Below are 8,141 nucleotides of genomic sequence, written 5' to 3'. Positions count from 1 at the left end.
GATTTTCTTTTTGATGTGGGGACTTCTGGTAGCCTTTAAAGATTACATAAGGAATTTCTACAGTCATGCAAATGCATTTTATTGAACTGGAAATTGCCTGAAGCACCTAGTATGACTCAATGGAGGACTCAGATGACAACCTTGTTAGCTGCGGAGTGCCTCAGGGTGGAGGTGCAACAAGCAGTGACATGGAAAAGGTTTCAGACTATATGCGAACCAGACTGGTGTATCACCTGGGACATGGAGTTGGAGTTGCCTGCGCAGCAAACAATTCCTGACCTTTAATCGACATTGTTCATTTACAGTGCTGTGTTATTGTTGGATGTTCTCCTTGGGTTTTAGGTGGAGGTGGATGGGTGTTGGGTGGGGTTGAGTTATATGTGTGTGTGTTGGGTCAATGTGTAGAAGACATAATATGCTTTGACCCCATTTTTTTGTACTTTGTATTAAAATGTTTAATAAACAGGGTTAAAAAAATCATGCAGTAAATGCAAAAATGAAGGCACTTATCTACTCGAGAGTACAGTAAAATGATATAAATAAATCTAATATAAAAGTGACACAAAAAGTAGCTGAACAACCCAGAAAATAAAGTGTAGTGTGTACATTTGTAACTGCACTTATTTATCATTCTCCAACTCTACCTGGTATACATAAAACATATTTTCAAACTTTTCATTTGCAGAGTTGTCATTATTGGCTTAATTCTGCATATGGCGCTCAAAATTGTACACAAAATTATCGCCACTAATTGGCATCAAGTAATATTTACAAGCGCATTTTTAGGTGCTGGGATCTGTATGCAAATTTTATGCCTCAATCTGAAAAGGGGGCATGGGCAGATTGGAGGCATTCCTGAAATTTACATGCAGTTTTATAGAATAAGGGAGATCCGCATGTAATTTAGGTCTGAGAATTTGCACCAGGCTTACTCGGTGTAAATCCTTGTGCTTAAAATTGGGCACGGATCCTGCATCAAACACTATTCTATACACGGCACCCAACTCTGAGTGCCATTAGTGCTGTTATAGACTAGCGTTTAGGGCCAGAATCTATATATGACGCCTAAAATATCCATGTGGATTTAAATGCATTCTATAAAATATAGGCGTGGTTATAGAATATGCTTAATTGATACTGGAGTGCCTAAATCTACGCATGCCCATTTACACCAATACAAACCTGGAGTAAATCCATGCGCGGATATTTAGGTGCACTGACCCAGACGCTCACGCGAGTGATCCGGCTAACATTTTAAAACAAAGGTCTTTTTTAAGACCATTACAGTGCAGACTGCATTTTCCAGCATTGTTAACTCTGGATCATCGTCATTGTTCTCTACTCAAGTATTTAGACTCCTGATGTAGGCCTCTTGGCCGAAACACAACGTTGTGTCGAGTCAAAATACTGTTTAATAAAATTTGGTTCATTGTTACTGTGATCCAGTCTCTGGGACTCCTGGTTCTTTACCCACTTCTTTGTTCCATATTCTGTAATTACATGTGGAAATTTTGGCATGCCCATAAACATGCCCCTTTTAAGTTACACACATTTATTTTGAACTGTGCGCTTTTCAATTTAGGTGCAGTTCTTATGCTTAGTGGTTTCTGCACATAAATTCTGATAATTGCCAATTAGTGGTTGTTATTGCTTGTTAATTAGTTTGTTAAGCCAATTGTTACGTGCAGTGTTATAGAATACGCGACTATTTCGGCGCCTAAATCTAAGCCCACTATTTAGAATCCGGGAGTTAGTGTGAAATTTTATTGGCGCTGATTGTTCGGTGCCATATATAGAATTTTGACCTATGTGTATTTCATGTCTGCTTTTGCAAAAATTTCAGAGCATTTTTTTTTTTTTTACTGCCATTGCTCTTTCTGGGAAATAACAAATTGTTTCTCATTTTTGGCTAGTGGACTGAAATTGTCCCCTCCCCCCTCCCATGCATGTACTTAATTCTTAAAATACCAATTACTCTGATGAAATATCTGGCAAATGAGGCCTTAAAAGGCTTTGACTGTTCCTCCAGGGTGAAACACCCGAGGAGGTAGTGGTCACTGGCAAGCCTGTAACAGTCTGCATCCACTGATAACTCAGCTGCTGGAGAGCTGAGAGAGGCTGCTCCAAGCGACTCAGCTGTTGACATCCCTGACTTGCTGAGAGCACTGGTTAAATATAGCACAAACTGAGCTCCGCAGTCACTGCCCCGACAGAGTGTGAAGAGATCAGAGGAGAAGAAACACAATCTCAGAACTGAACTCCCAAAGTTAACAAGAAGAAGCAACAGTTAGTGGCTCATCCCCTCCACAGAGAAACAGAAAAATGTAAGCCAGACCGAGGGGGACCCCACAGCTCTCTTCACCTACATTTCTACAAGGAGTGAAATTGCATTGCTCTTCTGCTGTCCTCACCTTTCCTGTATGAGTTCAGCTGGTTGTACATGCAGAAGACTGGAAAAGGGACTTCAAGTTTGGATGACTTGTCAAAGTTTCATTCTGCCTGGAGACCTGCTGTGTCTGTGCTGTGGGGTCGAATCATTTGGGTTCTTCTAAGGATAAGCTGCTGTCGGCAGCTGTAAATCTCTTGATCTGAAACTTGATTGCTAGGTAAGAGGGACTTGAATGAGCAACTCATTGCCTTCATTGTAAAATCTCTCTCTCTCTCTCTCGTCCTCTGTTTGGGTCTGAGAAGTTCAGGAGGCGAAAGTTCTCTGTGTCAGCATTGAAAACCAAGTAAAACATATGGGTGAAAGGGATCAGATAAAATCGGAAAGTACTGTAGTGCAGCTTAACGTTCATTAATTCTGCAAATTGACAGCCCTTAAAATATTATCAGCAGGAATGTTATCGTTCCCTAATAGCAGAGATATGACAGAGTCTATATGATGGGATCAGAGAGGACTTTGATCGAGTTACAAAATCTCTACGTGTTTTTGACACAGCTCTGCTGTTAAGCGTCTGCATTGTATGAGGTTCTTCCCTTGGCTCTTCAGGTCATTTATTTGTGATTTATCGCGACTGCTAGGTGAAACGACTCAAAAGTGTTCTGCACCTCTACCTTCAACTAATTTTCAGGTATGATACCGCCAGGTCGAGTTTCTTGCTTTCTAATTTTTTTTTAAACAGAGTAATTAGTTATGAATTCAAGCAGAACTGGTCCTTGCTTAATAAAAAAACAAAAACAAAGAAACTGTTTTTGTTTTAATGCCCAGGTTAAAGTCTCCCTTATTGATTTATTTAGATTTTGCTCACACCTTTTTCAGTAGTAGCTCAAGGTGAGTTACATGATCGCTAACCTGGGGAATCTCTGGGTTACCTGGCACTGATCAGTTCTGTGGGGAGTTAAGCCATAACTAAATTAATTCATTCACAACTTCCCTCACATCAAAACTGATAAAAGTATATAGTGAGAGACATAAAGAAAATATTGCCCAGGTTTAAAAAAAATCTGTTTACAAAAAAAAGTACATTGAGACATTTCTGTACCTATAACCTCTTAGCGCCAGATTCTATATATGGTGCCTAAAAATCCACATGGATTTAAGCATATTCTATAAGATTTAGGCGTGGTTTGTAGAATACGCTTAGTCAATACCGTAGCACCTAAATCTACGCGCTCCCATTTATGCCAATAAAAACCTGGTATAAATCCATGCGTGTAGATTTAGACGCATTGACCTGTATTCTGTAATTACCTGTGGAAATTTTGGCACGCCCATGAAACACCATAAACATGTCCCTTTTAAACTACATGCATTTATTTTGAACTGAGCGCTTTTCAATTTAGGTGCAGTTCTTTATAGCATACACTCAGCGATTTCCGTGCATAAATTCTGATAATTGCCATTTAGTAAACATAAATATTGCTTGTTAAGTGCTGTTAAAAATGCTGATTGCTTTGTTACCTGAATTAAGTTACACACATATTTGCGTGCAGAAATCCGGGTGCCATATATAGAATCTGACTCTTGATGTAATTCTAAAAGGTCAACACAAGACCACAAATGTGTCCAGGACCTGTCCGGTACTCGTTATAGCAGAGGGAAAGTTTGCAAGCCATTTACCTGGCTAAAAACTTGTGCAGGCTTCCACTATGCACTTCTATATAAAGCGGTATTTCTGGGGCATGTTTAGGTCACGAAGAATAAGACAAGCATGCGTACATGAAAGTTTTAGAAGTGCATATGCTACTTTACCCCTTCTCCCCCCCTCGGCTGCCTTTTGCAGGTGTGCTTCACACTGGCTAATTTTCAGGAACTATTTTATATACTTTGCAACTACCTGGCCTTTTGGAAAATTGGCCCCATTGGGGGGAGATTCTATATATGGCACCTAAAAATCTGCGCAGAAAACATTTCCATCTAAGCATTCTATATAATAATTTGGCACCATGAACATTCCATGAAGCTGCCTGGGCCCGTGCCTCCATTCTGATTGGCTGTGCCTGGGACTGAAGCCTCGGATGACGTCATCCAGAGAGCCCAAGCAACAACAGCATTCTGACAGAGAAAAAAAATAACACCCTGTCAGAAAACCTCCCCTGTCTCACACATACATACACGATCTCTCTCTGTGACACACAACACACACAGTTCACCCCCCACACACAATTACTGACTCACACACACACACACACACACACACACACACACACACACTCATGCAACATCTAAAACCTCCCCCCTCCTCTGTCATTCTGACAGAGAAAAAAAATGTAACCCCCACCTCTGGCACTGTCAGACACACACACACACACACACACACACAATAACTCTCTCACATACACAATCACTGTCTGCCTCATAGACACACACACTGACCCCTCCTTGGAGAATACAACACAGATGATGAACACTTCGGAACCCCAATACAAGCCCAACACCGACACAGACCACTTCACCACACCCATCACCCCACCCCCTCTCTCATTCTGACAGAGAAAAGTAGAGGAGTGTGGTAGCCGTGTTAGTCCACTCTTAGGTTATCAATAGAAATCAAACAAAATAAAACATGGAAAAGAAAATAAGATGATACCTTTTTTTATTGGACATAACTTAATACATTTCTTGATTAGCTTCGAAGGTTGCCCTTCTTCGTCAGATCGGAAATAAGCAAAATATTTCCGATTCTGACGAAGAAGGGCAACCTTCGAAAGCTAATCAAGAAATGTATTAAGTTATGTCCAATAAAAAGGTATCATCTTATTTTCTTTTCTATGTTTTATTTTGTTTGATTTCTATTGATAACCTGACAGAGAAAAAAAACTGTACCACCCTCTCATAAACCCTACCCTGTCTCACTTACACATAAACACATGATCTCTCTCTGTGACACACAACACACACAGTTCCCCAACCCACCCCCCACAAGGTAACTGTCACACACACACACACAATTACTGACTCACACACACACTCATGCACCATCGCAGTTCATCAAACCCACCCCCACCACTGTCACTGTCAGAAACACACAAACACACACAATCTAACTATCACATACACAGTTACTGTCTGAATCATATACACCAACACACACTGAAAAAGCCAAGAACTACACAAACAACTAGCCCTCCTCTGTCAATATAACAATGATGTACAACACTTAGGAATTCCGCTCAAACACAAACTATCAATTAAAAAAACATATATTAAAACAGTTCAGGTCAAAACAAACACAAATAGATAAAACCCTTGCTAGCGCCTGTTTCATTTGATTGAGAAACAGGCCTTTCTTACTAGTATTCTATAAACGGCGTCTAGATGTAGGCACAGTATATAGAATATGCTTAGTTGATATTTCAGCGCCTAAAAGTACATGTGTCCATTTACACTAATGAAAATGTGGCGTAAATCTTGGTGTGTAGATTTGCATGCTCTGGGCCATATTCTACAACTACACATGTAAATTTTGGAATGCCCATGAAATACCCTTTTCCCTGCCCATAGCCACGCCCCTTTTGAACTGCATGTATTAGAATTTAGGTGCAGTTCATTACAGAATACACTTAATGAGTTGTGTGTGTAAATTCTAATTACTGCCAATTAGTGCTCATTATTGCTTGTTAAGTGCTATTAAAAATGCTGATTAGCTTGTTGAGCCAATTAAGTTACATGCGTAGTTATAAAATACTTGGATTTTGGCACGGATCTCTAGGTACACTATACAGAATCCAGGGGGTTTGCCTAAATCCTATTGGAGAGAATTCAATAAACAGCACTGAAACGTAGGTCCTGAAAGATTGAGAACTAAGCGCCAGGCTATACAGGGCACATGCCTTATATAGAATAGCAGTTAGCATGGATCTCGCACCTAACATTTGGGCCCCGGACTTACGCCTGCTGAAACCTGATATAAATGCCAGTGCCCAAGTTAGGCACAGTTAGACAGTATTCTGTAAATTCCATGTGCAGCTGTTCAGAACACCCCCAGCATGCCTACGGCTACGCCCCCTTTTTAAATCTGCATTGTGGAAGTTAGGCGTTGTGCCTTATGGAATAGCATGCCTCCAGATGCATGTGTAAATTTTAATGAGTGTCAATTTAACCTCAGTGATTGGTTGTTAGCACCCACTTATTGATAGTTCAGAGCTCATTGTCCAATTTATTTGTACATGCATCTTGGAAGCGTGCTGGGCGCCATATATAGAATCTGGAGGATTATGTATTGTGGTTGCTTGTGTGTCTAGGTTTTGTGCATACATGTTGCCAACTGACTGAATAGGTGATGACGTAATGCAGTGTCAAGGCAGATGCACATTATGAGAAGTACCAGGAAAATAATACTTCGATTAAAACAAAGCAAAACAATTATTAACTCCTTTATCGTGGGCCATATTTTACTCGTTACAAAAAAATCTGGCATATTAAGGGATATTATGATGAGAAGATACTTCATTTTAAGAGCCAAACAAGGTGTTGTGGTACCACTTTATAAGTAACAAGGAATCTCAGTTGAATTTGTCTTCTTCTGCGTGGATATGGGCTTTGTTCTTTTGCACACACAAAAAAATAAAAATAAAAAGAAAGAAAAAAAGTGGGAATGTCCTTCCACAACATTCAAACAAGCAACAAACAGGGTGGAGGAATGTCCCAAAGAACGAACAGAAGTCAGATATCTTCCAATAAATTTAGTCTCCTTAGAAAGTCACATGAATCATCTGGAGCTATTGGAAGGTATCTGGCTTCTGTTCGTTCTTCGGGACATTCTTCCACCCTGTTTGTTGCTTTGTTCTTTGTTCCAGAAATGACTAATGGCTTCGTGTCCCAATCTGCAGCCCTTTGGGGGTAGATAGAAGACAGACTCTTGTATGATTTATGAGTTCATCGTTGCCCCTTTTCTCTACATGGTGAAAATGTGTTTAGATTTATGAAATCGTCCTGTCACCATGGAAACTGCATGATACTGCAGATACTTATCTGTGAGAAGCTTACTTGGTACATGTTCTCCTTCTACAGCCATTATTACGGTATATTCATCTCATTTCTCTTTTTGCACCGTTTCATGGATCGGAGAAAGATGTTAGTAAAGTATTGGAAAAAAATAGGGAAAGTGCTTGTAGTGGTCTGATTAATTTCTATCTGAGGCAGATTTTTCCACCTTGTTAACACTGTTGATAGGGCTGAGCCAGGATATTGTCCCATTATTCTTTCAAGCCTTTATTTTGTTGTTGGCGCTGTCATCTGGTGACATAAATCAGTGCAAACAGGAAGGATTTCACCTGCTCAGTTAACAGTTAACAACAGGGAAGAGATCAGAAGGTCACCTCTTTTTGTTGTCATTGATATCGCTTTAAATAACTTACTATCTCAGTAGTGGCACAGACTCTGTTTTTATACCTAGTGATGTACTTCCGAGGAGTATCGGCAGGTGTAACTTGTCATAAATACACTTTAAATGCATGTCCGTTGTTTAACTAATATACACTACCACATACCAGTATATGTGCTCCTACGTTGTTCCATTACCAAAGGGAAATCCTCTTTCTATTTTGAGACAGGCAAACAGGCTATCACTATCCTTCTGGAAAACATCCCAGGGGATATGCACAGGGGAAAGTGCGAGAAGTTTTAATAAAATGTATCCATTGTGGGCTGCTTTTCCAATGGGAAGTGACAGCATGGTCTCAAATTCTAGAACCCT

At 40.1% G+C, this 8,141-nt stretch overlaps 1 protein-coding gene across 2 annotated transcripts in view; it reads left to right on the top strand.

Annotated features, from left to right (window-relative positions):
• The first annotated feature begins 2,184 nt into the window (after positions 1-2,184).
• Positions 2,185-8,141, top strand: part of FILIP1 (filamin A interacting protein 1) — a 240,896-nt gene continuing 234,939 nt past the window's right edge. Inside the window, exon 1 of one of the 2 annotated variants that reach the window (XM_030199051.1) lies at positions 2,185-2,606. The gene's annotated coding sequence lies outside the window, so the exon portion shown is untranslated. The remainder of the gene's footprint in view (positions 2,607-8,141) is intronic. The other variant, XM_030199052.1, reaches the window with a different exon arrangement.

Source organism: Microcaecilia unicolor, chromosome 3, assembly GCF_901765095.1.
Source record: "Microcaecilia unicolor chromosome 3, aMicUni1.1, whole genome shotgun sequence".
NCBI classification, from domain to species: domain Eukaryota; kingdom Metazoa; phylum Chordata; class Amphibia; order Gymnophiona; family Siphonopidae; genus Microcaecilia; species Microcaecilia unicolor.
Note: the sequence above shows the minus strand (reverse complement) of the source record. Positions and strands in the feature narration are given on the sequence as shown.